The following is an 18,568-nucleotide window of genomic DNA, read 5'->3' as shown; positions in this document are numbered from 1 at the left end:
TACAGAGAGAGGAGAGCTTGCTTCCTCTCTCTGCTCTCCACCACGTGAGGATACAAGGAAAAGTCAGCAGTCTGCAGTGTAAAGGAGGGGTCTCACCAGAACTTGACCATGCTGACATCCTGAACTTGGGACTTTCAGGCCACAGAACAGGGAGAAATGAAATTATGTTGTTTATAAGCCAACCAGCATGTGGTTTGCAATAGCTGCCTGAACTATGACAACAGCGTGCTTGTAAAGCAAGCCAAGCCCACCACTATTTGGGCTTGTCTTACAATACATTTTATAGACTCACAGGAGAGATAAGGATTGTAGATGTCAGTTAATTCACCCACATAATGGTTAAATTTCTTCTGCAATATCCCTGACAATAATTCATTTGGCTTCAACATCTCCAGTCGTGGTGAATTCTCATTGTATTTGGGAACCGCTGCAGTTTTGTCTGTCTGTGGATCGAGCCAAAGTCTGCTTCTCTCTAATTTCTCCCCAACATTCCTCCTCATTCTGTTCTTTGAAGCTAAACAGGCCAAGCTGTTCTCTCTCTTTTATATGAGAATATTTAAATATCTAAGGAGAACACAGATGTTTTCCCTCTTTTCTTCCTTCAAGACTCCTTAATCCCTTTGACTGCAACTGAAAAAGAGGATTTCAAATCCTGTCAGGACAGAGGTCTCTTGAACACAGTTTGTCCAGGTGAAGTTCAGCTTATACCGAGTAGAATGGACTGTGGCCTCTCCCGTTGCGGAGCACACGCTCCGGACGCGCAGGCTCAGCGGCCATGGCTCACGGGCCCAGCCGCTCTGCGGCATGTGGGATCTTCCCGGACCGGGGCACGAACCCGTGTCCCCTGCATCGGCAGGCGGACTCTCAACCACTGTGCCACCAGGGAAGCCCTGTCACCTTTATTTTTGGATACCCTGCGTCTAAAATCCACTCCTCCCACTCCTGAGTCACCTTTTCCTGGTGGAATCCTATTCCTTCTGTGGAATTCAGACATCTTCCCTTACATCCTGTCCCCCTCCTTTGTTCTTAAAATCACCTTATATATACATCTTCATTTTGGCATATATCACATCGAATGGTGATTTACTTATTCATTCATTCATTATTTATTTACATCTGTTTATCCCACTAAATACTAAGCTCCTTGAGACCAGGACAAGGTGTTATTCATCACTGGATTCCCCTTTATGTCGGGTGCAAGCTAGAGACTCAATAAACGATGTTGACTAAATGGATAAGTGACTATGGACTAAGACTCCCTTCAGCCTTTTTTAGCAGTTGTATTACATGGTTGAGTCATGTTGAGTACCTTGCCAATTTACATTTCTGAAACCTTTTCACCTTTTCAGTGAAACCAGCTAAGCCAGGTTTTCTTCATCACACTTAAGCCTACATATATGTATTTTAACCTTATGTATGTATTGAAAAATTAAGGTCTGAGAAGCATATTTTAATTAAAATAATTCCAAATTATTTTAAGCTATTTATTAATCCAGAGTAGACTTTATATTAACTCATGGTACCATAGGTACTTGGAAACAATGAAACGTTCTTTCTTTCAGCCAGTGTTTCACTCTCTCAGATTACCCTCCTGTAGGAAAATTTTATTAGCTATTTATATAAAACTTCCTGAAATGTCAGCCATCAAGGACCTGAGAATCAACAAAGACAACAAGGTTAAGCAGATTTTTTTGTTTTTGCTTTTGCTCTATTTTGATAGCAGAGAGAAGAGTGAGAGCAGAGCAAGCTTCTCATGCCTATCCCCAAGCCCTGTGTTTTGGAACATGTGATCCCTCTGTGGATTCACGTCCGTAGCATGTCAGAGATTCCTTTACTGTGTTTCTGTGTCTTTTCCTCCCTGAAGAACAGATCAAGTTTCTTATTTTTGAAAGCAATTGTTTGGCACAAAGTGCTACAAAATGATGTCTAAACAACCAAAGTATGTTCTCAAGCCATAGAATGCTGGACAGGTGTAATAGAGACTCACTTCCCCATTTGGGATTTTCTGTTACTTTGAACTGTCCTTTACCTCTCTTTGACTTTTCATGTGGTTGTGTAAAAAAAGGCAAATAAAAATAATGCTGGTTAATTCCATTCATAATTTCTACGGCACATCTACTTGGTGCATAGAATTTATTATGGCACATCATATTTTAAAGTATGTGTATGGTGTGGGAGCTATGGTCAAAAAACCTTATAATTCTAAGCATTTATCATAAAATTATTATTTTCCCATTAACCATGTCATTATTTTCTGGATGCTCAAGTATGCTTTGTTTCTCTTCTGGATCCATTCCCCCCCACTCCGCCATCAGAATAAATGCTTCTAGTTATATAATGGCTCTCCATGGGAAAATCAAGTCAAGTTATATTAAACTTATCGGACTTGGCTATTTAAAATTTGTCATTGTAAGTGTCTGAGAACACAAGGAAAAATGAGAAATAAATGTGAGGAATCAGGTAAATATTACTGGAATGTCTTGAAATGAGTCTGAAATAGCTTTGTCTGTGGTCTAAACTATTGCTTTAACATTTTTAGAGCATTTATCTAAGGGTCCTTTATTGTACAACCAAAAGCAATTTTTCAGACCCCTTGATGATTATGTTCACTAGAAACGAAAGCATGTTCCAGTAACATCTCTGATTTCTATCTATATGTCATCAAGATTTTAAGTAGTTTTCCTCTATTTCCCACCCCCTATAAACTCCCTAAATTCAAAGTTTGCCTTCTCTCTAACATTTAGCACATCGGTGGTGCTCAATAAATGTTTACCAGTTGGGATACTTACATTTAACAGCTGTAACCTTGACTCCAAGGACAGCTGCATTTTAATGATGTGGGACGTGATTTATATGTAAGCTGCTCAAACTCATAACTAAAGCACTTAGGCTCCCTTGGGATGAAAGGTGATAGATTAAGGTAAAATGGTACTATTATTTAACTCCGAAAGAGGTAAATTACCCTGGCAAAATTCTATTTGATGTTGCTGGCAAACCGCTGTGGTCTAATGCTCCGCTGCTATCAGGAAACATGGTTCAGTGGTTGGAGCTGTGGTGTAGGAGGGAGGAGCCCTGGGTGCCATTTCTGGTTAATTTACTGACTTCCTGGGTGACCTTGGTCAACTCACTTAGCCTCCCCATGCCTCAGTTCCCTCCCTAGGAATGGAAAAGGACAAAGCCTTTCAAGACTGTGCTCTGAAGGGATATTTTAAGAGTGCAACTTTGAAATGCTTCATCAATAGCATTTTTGTAGTAATGAGTTTTTTTGTTTTTCTTGCATCTGTGCTGTTGGCTGTAGTAAGGCAGTATATATTAATATGCCCTTAGCCAGAACACACAAAGTCAGCCTGAGGGCCACAATAAAGTGGCCATGGGCTCAGGATTCTGTATTTCAGAACAGGACCGCACCCCCACCCCCACAATATCACTGCCTCCAGACACTTTGATTCCACACCTGTCCATGCACAATTCTTACCACTTGGTCCTCACCATTTAAAAAATAGATTTTTAAGAAAAGAAATAAGCACTTTCCTGAATCCATGGTTGTGAGAACAGTGCGGATTGTGAATCAACTCTGGCAGTAATCAGAGAAGAACCTGTTCATATGTTCGAGAAAAATAACGAGCAAACTCCCAAACTTAAAGCTTCTGTTGACTTCTGAGTTGTACAACAGAGTAGGGGACAGTAGGGGGTCCTCATCTCTGTTTCAACCTGATGAGCCTACTGAATGAGGATGTCCTGTAGTGGGAACAGATAGCATTTCAGATTTTGTAGGACCATATCTTGAATTCTGACAATCTTTCTTCACTCTGAATTCCTGGAATGGCTACTTAGGCTGCTGGAATCCTGACAACACCTAGACAGACACATAGCAATTCATCCACACTACCTGTCAGATGTAAGTTCCTTAGGAATTTAGTAGTTGAGGTATGAGGTATAAGGAGGAAAAAAGAGAAGAGAAGATCAGTATATAAAATATTTTTGATTTTCTTGATTAATTGACTAAAATGTTCCAATGAAAACCTTTCTTGATGACTTTTTATCACTTATGAAAATGTATTGGACTTTTCTTAGGGGAATGGAGAGTGTCTGTTACTGACTTGGAATCTCATTTTAACCATCTTTACAAACACAGTAATTAGCATGTACTTATATAGTGCAGTGGCTCCCATACAGGAAAATTGAAGTAACCTTGAAGGAAATTGGGAAATAATAGCGATTTTAAAGGAAAAAAATATATATGGTAAACATAAATACACACAGCTACATTTTTGAGGTTATGAGTTATGGCTTCTGGACTGCCATCACATTTTGTATTTACTGATTTTAGTTATAAATTATACTATGATTTATTTCTATTTCTTGATTACTTTTTTTAAAAAAACATCTTTATTGGAGTATAATTGTTTTTTTTTTTTTTTTTTTTTTTTTTGTGGTACGCGGGCCTCTCACTGCTGTGGCCTCTCCCGTTGCGGAGCACAGGCTCCGGACGCGCAGGCTCAGCGGCCATGGCTCACGGGCCCAGCCTCTCCGCGGCATGTGGGATCCTCCCGGACCGGGGCACGAACCCATGTCCCCTGCATCGGCCGGCGGACTCTCAACCACTGCGCCACCAGGGAAGCCCAGTATAATTGCTTTACAATGGTGTGTTAGTATTTTCTGTATAACAAAGTGAATCAGCTATACATATACATATATACCCATAACCGCTCCCTCTTGCGTCTCCCTCCTACCCTCCCTATCCCACCCCTCTAGGTGGTCACAAAGTACCAAGCTGATCTCCCTGTGCTATGTGGCTGCTTCCCACTAGCTATCTATTTTACATTTGGTACTGTATATATGTCCATGCCACTCTCTCACTTCATCCCAACGTACACTTCCCGGTGACCTCAAGTCCATTCTCTATGTCTGCGTCTTTATTCTGTCCTGCCCCTAGGTTCTTCAGAACCTTTTTTTTTTTTTTTTAGATTCCATATATATGTGTTAGCATATGGTATTTGTTTTTCTCTTTCTGACTTAATTCACTCTGTATGACAGACTCTAGGTCCATCCATCTCACTACAAATAACTCAATTTTGTCTCTTTTAATGGCTGAGTAATATTCTGTTGTATATATGTGCCATATCTTTATCCATTCATCTGTCGATGGACACTTAGGTTGCTTCGATGTCCTGGCTGTTGTAAACAGAGCTGCAATGAACATTGTGGTACATGACTCTTTTTGAATTATGGTTTTCTCGAGTATATGCCCAGTAGTGGGATTGCTGGGTCATATGGTAATTCTACTTTTAGTTTTTTAAGGAACCTCCATGCTGTTCTTCATAGTGGCTGTATCAATTTATATTCCCACCAAAGGTGCAAGAGGGTTCCCTTTTCTCCACACCCTCTCCAGCATTTGTTGTTTGTAGATTTTCTGATGATGCCCATTCTAACTGGTGTGAGGTGATACCTCATTGTAGTTTTTTTTTTTTTTTTTTTTCTTTTTTGTGGTATGTGGGCCTCTCACCACTGTGGCCTCTCCCATTGCGGAGCACAGACTCTGGACACGCAGGCTCAGCGGCCATGGCCCACATGCCCAGCTGCTCCGTGGCATGTGGGATCTTCCCGGACCGGGGCACGAACCCGTGTCCCCTGCATCGGCAGGCGGACCCCCAACCACTGCGCCACCAGGGAAGCCGCCTCATTGTAATTTTGATTTGCATTTCTCTAATGATTAGTGATGCTCGGCATTCTTTCATGTGTTTGCTGGCAACCTGTATAACTTCTTTGGAGAAATATCTATTTAGGTCTTCTGCCCATTTTTGGATTGGGTTGTTTGTTTTTTTGATATTGAGCTGCATGAGCTGGTGTATATTTTGGAGATTAATCCATTGTCAGTTGCTTCATTTGCAAATATTTTCTCCCATTCTGAGGGTTGTCTTTTGGTCTTGTTTATGGTTTCCTTTGATGTGCAAAAGCTTTTAATTTTCATTAGGTTCCATTTGTTTATTTTTCTTTTTATTTCCATTACTTTAGGAGGTGGATCAAAAAAGATCTTGCTGTGATTTATGTGAAAGAGTTTCTTCCTATGTTTTCCTCTAAGAGTTTAATAGTGTCCGGCCTTACATTTAGGTCTCTAATCCATTTTGAGTTTATTTTAGTGTATGGTGTTAGGGAGTGTTCTAATTTCATTCTTTTACATGCAGCTGTCCAGTTTTCCCAGCACCACTTATTGAAGATGCTGTCTTTTCTCCATTGTATATCCTTGCCTCCTTTGTCATAGATTAGTTGACCATAGGTGTGTAGGCTTATCTCTGGGCTTTCTATCCTATTCCACTGATCTATATTTCTGTTTTTGTGCCTGTACCATATTGTCTTGTTTACTGTAGCTTTATAGTATACTCTGAAGTCAGGGAGTCTGATTACTCCAGCTCTCTTTTTTTCCCTCAAGACTGCTTTGGCTATTCGGGGTCTTTTGTGTCTCCATATAAATTTTAAGATTTTTTATTCTACTTCTGTAAAAAATGCCATTGGCAATTTGATAGGGATTGCACTGAATGTGTAGATTGCTTTGGGTAGTATAGTCATTTTCACAATGTTGATTCTTCCAATACAAGAACATGGTATATCTCTCCATCTGTTTGTATCGTCTTTAATTTCTTTCATCAGTGTCTTATAATTTTCTGCATACAGGTCTTTTGTCTCCCTAGGTAGGTTTATTGCTAGGTATTTTATTCTTTTTGTTGCAATGGTAAATGGTAGTGTTTCCTTAATTTCTCTTTCAGATATTTCATCATTAGTGTATAGGAATGTGAGATATTTCTGTGTATTAATTTTGTATCCTGATACTTTACCAAATTCATTGATCAGCTCTAGTAGTTTTCTGGTAGCATCTTTAAGATTCTCTATGTATAGTATCATGTAATCTGCAAACAGTGACAGTTTTATTTCTTCTTTTCTGATCTGGATTCCTTTTATTTCTTTTTCTTCTCTGATTGCTGTGGCTAAAACTTCCAAAACTATGTTGAATAACAGTGGTGAGAGTGGGCAAACTTGTCTTGTTCCTGATCTTGGTGGAAATGGTTTCAGTTTTTCCCCATTGAGAATGATGTTGGCTGTGGGTTTGTCATGTATGGGCCTTTATTATGTTGAGGTAAGTTCCTTCTATGCCTACTTTGTTGATGGTTTTTATCATAAATTGGTGTTGAATTTTGTCGAAAGCTTTTTCTGCATCTATTGAGATGATCATATGGTTTTTCTCTTTCAATTTGTTAATATGCTGTATCATACTGATTGATTTGCATATACTGAAGAATCCTTGCATTCCTGGGATAAACCCCACTGGATCATGGTATATGGTTCTTTTAATGTGCTGTTGGATTCTGTTTGCTAGTATTTTGTTGAGGATTTTTGCATCTATGTTCATTAATGATATTGGCCTGTAGTTTTCTTTTTTTTATGGTTTTGGTATCACGGTGATGGTGGCCTCGTAGAATGAGTTCGGGAGTGTTCGTCACTCTGCTATATTTTGGAAGAGTTTGAGAAAGATAACTATTAGCTCTTCGGTAAATGTTTTATAGAATTCGCCTGTGAAGCCATCTGGTCCTGGGCTTTTGTTTGTTGGAAGATTTTTAATCACAGTTTCCATTTCAGTGCTTGTGATTGGTCTGTTTATATTTTCTATTTCTTTCTGGTTCAGTATCAGAAGGTTGTGCTTTTCTAAGAATTTGTCCATTATTCCAGGTTGTCCGTTTTATAGGCATATAGTTGCTCATAGTAATCTCTCATGATGCTTTGTATTTCTGCAGTGTCAGTTGTTACTTCTCCTTTTTCGTTTCTAATTATATTGATTTGAGTCTTCTCCCTTTTCTTCTTGATGAGTCTGGCTAACGGTTTATCAATTTTTTTATCTTCTCAAAGAAACAGCTTTTAGTTTTATTTATCTATGCTATCCTTTCCTTCATTTCTTTTTCATTTATTTTTGTTCTGATCTTTATGATTTCCTTCCTTCTGCTAACTTTGGGGTTTTCTTTTGTTCTTCTTTCTCTAATTGCTTTAGATGTAATGTTAGGTTGTTTATTTGAGATTTTTCTTGTTTCTTGAGGTAGGATTGTATTGCTATAAACTTCCCTCTTAGAACTGCTTTTCTGCATCCCATAGGTTTGGGCTGGTGGTGTTTTCATTGTCTTTTGTTTCTAGGTATTTTTTGATTTCCTCTTTGATTTCTTCAGTGAAGTCTTGCTTATTTAGTAGCATATTGTTTAGCCTCCACGTGTTTATATTTTTTTACAGGTTTTTTTCCTGTAATTGATATCTAGTCTCATAGCATTGTTGTCAGAAAAGATACTTGATACGATTTCAATTTCCTTAAATTTACCAAGGCTTGATTTGTGACCCAAGATATGATCTATCCTGGAGAATGTTCCATAAGCACTTGAGAAGAAAGTGTATTCTGTTGTCTGTGGATGGAATGTCTTATAAATATCAATTAAGTCCATCTTGTTTATTGTATCATTTAAAGCTTGTGTTTCCTTATTTATTTTCATTTTGGATGATCTGTCTCTTTGTGAAAGTGGCTGTTAAAGTCCACTACTATTATTGTGTTAGTGTTGATTTCCACTTTTATGGCTGTTAGCATATGCCTTATGTATTGAGGTGCTCCTAAGTTGGGTGCATAAATATTTCAATTGTTATATCTTCTTCTTGGATTGATCCCTTGATCATTATGTAGTATCTGATTATGTAGTGTCTACTTTGTCTCTTGTAATAGTCTTTATTTTAAAGTCTATTTTGTCTGATATGAGAATTGCTACTCCAGCTTTCTTTTGATTTCCATTTGCATGGAATATCTTTTTCAATCCCTTCACTTTCAGTCTGTATGTGTCCTTAGATCTGAAGTGTCTCTCTTGTAGACAGCATATATACGGGTCTTTGTTTTTGTATCCACTCAGCCAGTCTGTGTCTTTTGGTTGGAGCATTTAATCCATTTACATTTAAGGTAATTATCGATATATATGTTCGTATTACCATTTTCTTAATTGTCTTGGGTTTGTTACTGTAGGTCTTTTCTTTCTCTTATGTTTCCTGCCTCGAGAAATTCCTTTAGCATTTGTTGTAAAGCTGGTTTGGTGGTGCTGAATTCTCTTAGCTTTTGCTTGTCTGTAAAGGTTTTAATTTCTCTGTTTAATCTGAATGGGATCCTTGCTAGATAGAGCCATCTTGGTTGTAGGTTTTTCCCTTTCATCACTTTAAATATGCCCTGCCACTCCTTTCTGGCTTGCAGAGTTTCTGTTGACAGGTCAGCTGTTATCCTTATTGGGATTCCCTTGTATGTTATTTGTTGCTTTTCCCTTGCTGCTTTTAATATTTTTTTTATATATCTAATTTTTGATAGTTAGATTAATATGTGTTTTGGCATGTTTCTCCTTGGGTTTATCCTGTATGGGACTCTCTGTGCTTCCTGGACTGGATTAACTATTTCCTTTCCCATATTAGTGAAGTTTTTAGCTATAATCTCTTCAGATATTTTCTCAGACTCTTTCTATTTCTCTTCTTCTTCTGGGACCCTTATAATTCAAATGTTGGTGCATTTAATGTTGTCGCAAAAATCTCTGAGACTGTCCTCAATTTTTTCATTCTTTTTTCTTTATTCTGCTGTGTGGTAGTTATTTCCACTACTTTATCTTCCAGATCACGTATCCGTTCTTCTACCTCAGTTATTCTTCCATTGATTCCTTCTAGAGAATTTTTAATTTCATTTATTGTGTTGTTCATCATTGTTTGTTTGCTCTTTAGTTCTTCTAGGTCCTTGTTAAAGCTTTCTTGTATTTTCTCCATTCTACTTCCAAGATTTTGGATCATCTTTACTATCATTACTCTGAATTCTTTTTCAGGTAGACTGCCTATTTCCTCTTCAATTGTTTGGTCTGGTGTGTTTTTACCTTTCTCCTTCATCTGCTGTGTATTTCTCTGTTTTCTCATTTTGCTACTTGCTCTGTTTGGGGTCTCCTTTTTTCAGTCTGCAAGTTTGTAGTTCCCATTGCTTTTGGTGTCTGCCCACAGTGGGTAAGGTTGGTTCATTGGCTTGTGTAGGTTTCCTGGTGGAGGGGACTGGTGCCTGTGTTCTGGTCAATGAGGCTGGATCTTGTCTTTCTGGTGGGCAGGACCACATGCGGTGGTATGTTTTGGGGTGTCTGTGAACTTATTATGATTTTAGGCAGCCTCTCTGCTAACGGGTATGGTTGTGTTTCTGTCTTGCTAGTTGTTGCCATGGGGTGCCCAGCCCTGGAGGTTGCTGGTCGTTGAGTGGAGCTGGGTCTTAGCATTGAGACAGATATCTCTGAGAGAGCTCTTGCCAATTGATAGTACGTGGGGCCAGGAGGTCTCTGGTGTACTAATGTCCTGAACTCGGCTCTCCCACCTCAGAGGCTTAGGCCTGACACCTGGCCAGAACACCAAGACCCTTTTTGCCCCATGGCTCATTATAAAGGGGAGAAAGAAAAAAATAGAAAGAAAGAGAGAAAGAAAAATAAAATAAAATAAAGGTTATTAAAATAAAATATTAAAGTAAAAAAAATAAAAAATAAAAAAAGGAAGAGAGCAACCAAACCAATAAACAAATCCACCAATGATAACAAGTGCTAAATACTATATTAAAAAAAAAACCGACAGACAGAAGTCTAGGACAAATGGTACAAGCAAACCTATACAGACAAAATCACACAAAGAAGTATACACATACACACACACACATAAAGAGCAAAAGAAAAAAAATATTTATATAAAAAATAAGAGAGCAACCAAATCAATAAACAAATCTACCAATGATAATAATCTCTAAATACTAAACAAGATAAACATAAAACCAGAAACAAATTAGATACAGAAAGCAAACCCCAAGTCTAAAGTTGCTCCCAAAGTCCACTGTCTCAATTTTGGGATGATTTATTGTCTATTTAGGTGTTCCACAGATGCAGGGTATATCAAGTTAATTGTGGAGATTTAATCCACTGTTCCTGAGGCTGAACGGAGAAATTTCCCTTTCTCTTCTCTGTTTGCACTGCTCCTGGGGTTCAGCTTTGGATTTGGCCCTGCCTTTGCATTTAAGTCACCCTCTGGCATCTGTTCTTTGCCCAGACCGGAGGGGGTTAAAGGAATGGCTGATTAGGGAGCTCTGGCTCCTTCAGGCCACGGGGAGGGAGGGGTATGGCATGTGCGGGGAGCCTGCAGTGGCAGAGGCCAGCATGATGTTTCAACAGCCTGAGGTGCGCCATGTGTTCTCCCGGGGAAGTTCTCCCTGGATCACGGGACCCTGTCTGTGGCAGGTTGCACAGGCTCCTGGGAGGGGAGGTGTGGATAGTGACCTGTGCTTGCATACAGGCTTCTTGATGGCTGCAGCAGCAGCCTTAGCGTTTCATGCCCGTCTCTGGGGTCCGCACTGATAGCTGCAGCTTGTGCTCATCACTGGAGCTCATTTAGGTGGTGCTCCGAATCCCCTCTCCTCGCGCACCCAAAACAATGGTCTCTTGCCTCTTAGGCAGTTCCAGACATTTTCCCGGACTCCCTCCCAGCTTGCTATGGCGCATTAGCTACCTTCAGGCTGTGTTCGCGCAGCCAACCCCAGTCCTTTCCCTGGGATCCAAACTCTGAAGCCCGAGCCTCAGCTCCCAGCCCCGCCCACCCCAGCGGGTGAGCAGACAAGCCTTTCAGGCTGTTGAGTGCTGGTCGGCACTGATCCTCTGTGTGGGAATCTCTCTGCTTTGCCCTCTGCGCCCCTGTTGCTGTGCTCTCCTCCGTGGCTCCGAAGCTTCCGCCCTGCCTAACTCCCATCTCCACCAGTGAAGGGGCTTCGTAGTGTGTGGAAACTTTTCCCCCTTCACAGCTCCCTCCCAGAGAAACAGGTCCTGTCCCTATTCTTTTGTCTCTGTTTATTCTTTTTTCTTTTGCCCTACCCAGGTACGTGGGGAGTTTCTTGCCTTTTAGGAAGTCTGAGGTCTTCTGCCAGCGTTCGGTAGGTGTACTGTAGGGGTTGTCACGTGTAGATGTATTTTAGATGCATTTGTGGGGAGGAAGGTTATCTGCACGTCTTATTCCTCTGCCATCTTCAAGGTCCTCCCCCTTTTTGTTACTTTTTAACAAGAGTATCTTATGTCAAATTTGTGCTTTATATATTTTGATAATGTGTGCTAAACTTTATGACTCTCACACGTGGATTGAAAAGCAAACAAAGAATTCGTTAGTTATTTCCACTTTTAATCAAGAAATTTATGATGCAATGAAAGTAACTTTTAATCATAAAACTACTTTTAATATTAAAATTCCCACAGGAAAACAGTTTGATATTGTTGAATCTAAAACACTGATTATAGAACAGTAGTGTCTGAAACTCTGTTTTCCCCCATTATAATCATTGCTTGTATAAATATTTTGGTTAACTTAAAGTTTTTTAGGAATTTAACTTTTAGATTTTGGCAGAAAAGGCAATATGAGCTAAATGCCAACAAATCCTCATCTGAAAAAATATGTGTACATATAATACTTATATTTAATACAGGTAGTAAGAAACCTAAAGATTTTATGCTAAATGAAATAAAATGTTAGGCAAGGAGGGAGTTGCTAGTGATTATTAAGTAATTTCATTGTTGATTTCATTATGTTGATTATGGGGATTTTGAGGAGACATTAGTTATTGTTGGTGAAGGTGGATGTTAACCCATGAGAGAGGTATTAAATAGGACAATAGTTTTTAAAAAGCATTGCATTTTATAAAATTAAGGCATTAAGCCAGATTTATCCAATAGGTAGTTTGCCTCAAATCTTTGTGACTCAGTTAAATCATACAGAACTGAATTATTTTGATTTGCTTGACTTATGAGGGTAAAAACAATACAATAACTGACTACCAGGTTTTATCAACAACCCTATGAGGTATGTACTACTAACCACAAAGAAAAGTGAAGTAACTTGTCCAAGATCACACAGCCAGTAGATAGTAGGGTTGGGACAGCACAACATCACTCCTCAGTCTGCACTCAGAACCTCTAAACTGTATTTCCATCTTTAGGAGTCTTATGAATGCTGCAGAAGTGGTAGGACTGGCCTTAGGCATGCTACGGTGTTACCCATATTAGCAAAATTACATTAGGGAGTTCCTAATTCAGCTCTTTTCCCCACAACACACATAAACCCAAATACAAGCACAGACACATACATTATCAGTTTGTAAGGTAATTCAAAGTGTAACAATACTACCTCAGAATTGTAAAGACCTACAAATAATAAAACAACGTTCACACTAATGTTTTTATGTCAGGAACCCTGAGGGTCTGAAATATTATCCTGTGAAAAGAATGAGATTCTTGGTTCAGAGACAAAAGACTTGATTATTCATGGCAAGACAGGCAGCATAAGCTTCCTGTTTGCATTGGTGTCCATCTCCACCCCCAGATCCCAAGGTGGTCACTTGGAGATGGACCCAGGTAGATGCTGGGCATGCAGTGTATTTGTGTCACAGATAAGAAATCCCAATCTTTAAAGGGGTTGCAAGCAAACCTGCCCAACCTTTGCCCAGAGGGACATCTCACTATATTTTTATTATCCTTATTATATTGGGCAGCAAATAAATCTTCCCTCTGCCTAGGAAGGTGATTCTATTGCTATCTTGCAAGGCTGTTTTCCACTCTTGAAAAGAATGCCTTGAAAATACATTTTGAAATGATAGTCTAGAGTAAAAGTTATCAGTAACTCTGCTTATAAGACATGTATATACACGAAGGAGACCCATAAAAAAACATTTCCCAAAAATATATGTTCTATAATCCATGCTAACTCATTTGACACTCATAGTCACTCATTTGCCTATTGAGATTAATAGGCAGATCTTATATTTTCTATTTTATAGATTTCTCTACTTATAAAATGATTCTCTTGGCTAGGTAAGACTAATGTAGCTTTCATAACCTAAAAATAATTTAGTTGATAAAATATATATAAATGTTTGAAAAAAATCTCAAGTACACAAAGTGATGTTTAAAGGGAATAATTCTCATACAATAAAGGATTAGTATAAAAAGGTTTTTCTCTAACACTATTTTATATTCTTTGTTTATTTTTTACTACCTACTTGACAAGGGGTAGATGAGCTAAGTGTAAGGATATGTATTGGGATCACTGGCAATCAAAGAAGGAATAGAAATAAAGATAACACACTTCCTAGTTTATATAATAAATCAATAGAAAAAGATGATCTGAATTGATACCCTATGGAAAACTACACATTATGTAAAGCAACAACAATCTGTATTAGAATAGTTATATGCATAATGTTAGGTTCCCAGTTTCTAAGGTGTGGAACTTCTAAATGTGCTCAACTTGGGACCAAGGCATCCTTTATAATGGGAAGAATTTAAACCTGATGAATGTGGTCTACTACAGGAATTTCAAAGGGATTGACTTACTATTACTAGGCTCTTTTATTAGACAAGGCAGCTTAGATTTCAGCCCACTTTGATGGACAAAATTAAGCCACAGAAAGTTGGTTATTTGTCTAATATTACTGAGTACAGAAGAGATATTAATATGGTGTTGCTGTGTAGGGGATATGTGAGAATTGGGGGTGGGAAGGCTCACATATTCTATTTCAGCTCCTACCTAGAAAGAGGCAAGGGAGGAAGTGAAAGTTGCTGGCAGCTTGAGGTGAATTAGAGCAAGCAGCCAAAGGGCAGTAAATGGTGTTGATCATTTACTCAGAAGTACTCTTTGGGGCTGTGGCTATTTCAACACCAAATGAGCTTATTGTTTCTCATTGTAGGGAGCCCTTCCGTTATTATTGATGACTGACACAAACTGAAAAATGGCCACAATTGTACAACATCCAAAATATGTTTGCAGTAAATTCTGGAAGATTTGGCCTCATCCATCAATTGAATAGGTTGTCCTAAATACACAAGATCATTCAACCCACAGCATCTTTGTAGCAGTTGACAAGTTATCCTTGTTCAGTGGGACTTTTAAACCTTGTCCTTCAGGACTGTGAAACGAGAGGAATGTTCTTATCAAAAGTCAAAATCTAAAAAGCAAAATTCGATCTGTCAGGGCTTCCCTGGTGGCGCAGTGGTTGAGAGTCCGTCTGCCGATGCAGGGGACACGGGTTCGTGCCCCGGTCTGGGAAGATCCTACATGCCATGGAGCGGCTGGACCTGTGAGCCATGGCCGCTGAGCCCACGCGTCCAGAGCCTGTGCTCTGCAATGGGAGAGGCCACAACAGTGAGAGGCCCGCGTACCGCAAAAAAAAAAAAATTCGATCTGTCAAATGGTCAAATATGTTAAAGCTGAAAAATAAAGCTTCTAAGACACTTAGGTCATTTTTTAGACTCTTGTTTTCCTGGCAAGTGAAGAGTCTTTCTGGGACAGGACTCTTTTTTACTCACAATTCATAATTCTTTGTTTACCTATATGTAAGTTCTTAATAACATTAAGGTCAAGTTAACAAACTTACAAGTTTCTAATCACTGTGTGATTATTAGTTTGGGGTATATTTAAATGACTAGATCTTCAGACCTTCTCTGCTTCTTACCAGCTCTTAGCTCTAGATATGTGTCACAGAATAAATGAGAATTCACTATGACAGATCAGTATGGACTTAATTTAATTCAATGCCTAAGATATTACCATTATTATTAGTTATTCTTTTTCTAGTGTTTATCATACCAACACCTGTAATAATAGTCATGGTAGCAAACATGATAAAAATAATATATTTTTCTCATAGATGACTTCATTTCAGGTTAGCACTAATAGAAACGTCTAAAATTTTGCCATTGCTTGGGAGTGAGATAGGGTTTTCAAATAAAAAATACAAGATGATTAGTTAAATTTGAATTTTAGATAAAGGATGAATTTTTTAAAATTTTAATATAAGTATATCCTAAATATTGCATGGACAGACATATTAAATGTTAGTTGTTTAAATTTAACTATATAATATATATATACACACGTATATATGTATGTATGTATATGTGTGTGTGTGTGTGTGTATATATATATATATATATTTTTTTTTTTTTTTTTTTTTTTTAACCTGGCAACCTTAGGATAGGAGAAGCCAGTGTTTGAAGAGAAAAAGGCATCTATTGAAATCTCAAATAGAAAAGCTGAGGACACACTTGTAAAGGCAGCAAGGCAGCTCTGGAAATGTTTTCTATATCCTTCCCTTTTTACCAAAGAAGGTGGAAGCTGTTTACTAAGGCAAGAAATATTGTCCCCATCACAGTCCTGGCTCATTTTGACAAGTACTGTTGACTCTTGAATGACACCGGTTTGAATTGCATGGGTCAACTTATATGCAGATTATTCTTTTCAATAAATACAGTACCTGTATTTTCATTTTACAGATTTTTAAATTAAGTGTGGGAAAACGTTTGTGTTCAATTAGAGATCACAGTTTGTGAAATGAAAAGAACTAGGGACAGGACAGGAATAAAGACGCAGACATAGAGAATGAACTTGAGGACACGGGGAGGGGGAAGGGGAAGCTGGGGTAAAGTGAGAGGGTAACATTGACATATATACACTACCAAATGTAAAATAGATAGCTAGTGGGAAGCAGCTGCAAAGCACAGGGAGATCAGCTCGGTGCTTTGTAACCACCTAGAGGGGTGGGATAAGGAGGGTGAGAGAGAGGTGCAAGAGGGAGGGGATATGGGGAAATATGTACACATATAGGTGATTCACTTTGTTATACAGCAGAAACTAACACAACATTGTAAAGCAATTATACATCAGTAAAGATGTTAAAAAAACAAAAACGTAATGGAAAAGAATATTTACAAAAGTAAACAAAATAAAATTAAAAAAAAAATGCTGTCCTACTTAAAAAAAAAATAAAGAAAAAAAGGAAAAGAGCTAGGGTTTGAGTCCTGATTCTATCTAAATTGTTTCAGCTTCCTGCCCTTGGGTCAGTCATTTATTAATTCCTTTGTTTTTGAGGCTGAGATAGCAGTACCTGATTTTCAACTGCAGGGGGTTGGGACCCGTAAATACCGCATCATTCAAGGGTCAACTGTATTCTCTTTTTCCCTAGAACTTAAAAAAATAAATGCATCACACTGCGTGGAGGGAGATTGATTTAGTATATTTACTCTGAGTATCAGGAAGCCACTAGATGGCAGTATCAGCTCATCATACCCCCTCCCCTCCCCAGCATCCTGTAGCCAATTTTCTGTACCTTGTCCTCTTTCTCTTCGCAGGTTTCAGCTTGTCGCTTTTCTTCTCCCTCTTTGTTTTCTATTTTTACTTTTATTTAAATGCCAGGAAAACCAGCTGGTTGAAGAAGTCATGCGATGCTCTGCACGTTTTGTCACAGGGGTGCTGTGATTGAAAAGCTAGGCTGCTGGGGCTGAGTAACAGGCAGGAGAGCAAAGGGACATTTGCACTGGAAGCTGTGGCAGGGTTGATGAGGGCACAGAGTTTGATTATGCTTTGCTAAACCCTGTGGACCCAAGATCCAGCCTCCTGTGTGTGGGAATCTGTCTCAGCTGTTGGCAGACAGCCAGGTGAGAGTAGCAGGTGGGGACAGGACCTCATATGAGATTTCCCAAAGACTGGAGTTGGAGTTTTAGTGGCTGTGAGGTGTTCGTTCCCAAGACATGAACTTTATTTTTACAGTAAGAGGACCACTGACTTGCAAAACTGTATGCATGAAAGGGTTAGGAATTGAGTTTTAGTTTGTAGAGTATGTACTCCTTAGAGATTTTTTAAGTTGCAGGAAAGGAGAACTTCTCCATTTTGTTAAAGACAGAATGCCCTAGAATTCTTTCTGAAAAGGAGAGAGATGGAGAATACTGTAAAGAAAATGGGTTAAATGAGTTCGAGTTCCATTCTAATCCTTACTAAGTGCATGTTACCCATGTGGTGAGGGCACTCCTCACAATGAAATTCCTTTCCCTCCCGTCTGTATGTACCCTCTCTTGTGCTGGTCCCTAGCCACTGTGATGTCCAAAAAGATCTGAATGAGGAGAGGTCTATGCAGAAGGCTTTATTGATATTGACTAAAACCCCTCTCTCAGAATCCATATTTTAGTTCTTTACAGGGATATTGCTTCTTTCATTTAAATATTTCAAAGCAGATTATGAGCATACTTTGCATCTTAATTGCACTACTTCACTGTTCTTCACATTTGCCAACCTAAAACTAGGTATGATATGTTTTTAGCTGAATATTTCTCCTCATCCTTTTTCTTTCATTTAGTGGGGAAAAACAAGTATGACACTTGTCTAACATATTAGATATAGATATATACCTCCTGAATTCTTTTTTGAGCTTGGAAACAGTAACTCTTGCCAAGAGAGTCTTGTCTCAGCACAGTGGACTTTATCTTTGCCACCACTGACAACCAGCTGCTTAGCAACAAACGGGACTGAGGAAAGGGGAGCACCTGGTACAAACTCCTGGAACTCGCCACAGTGGCCAAGCCTCCCATTTATTTTAGATCTGCCGGTCAACTCTTCCTGGAGGAGTGGGGCAAGTTCAAGGATGTTTTGCCATCATGAGAATCTTCAACCCCTGGGTAGCTCCTGGATCTAGGAA

Source organism: Stenella coeruleoalba, assembly GCF_951394435.1.
Source record: "Stenella coeruleoalba genome assembly, chromosome: 5".
Classification (NCBI taxonomy): Eukaryota; Metazoa; Chordata; class Mammalia; order Artiodactyla; family Delphinidae; genus Stenella; species Stenella coeruleoalba.
Note: the sequence above shows the minus strand (reverse complement) of the source record.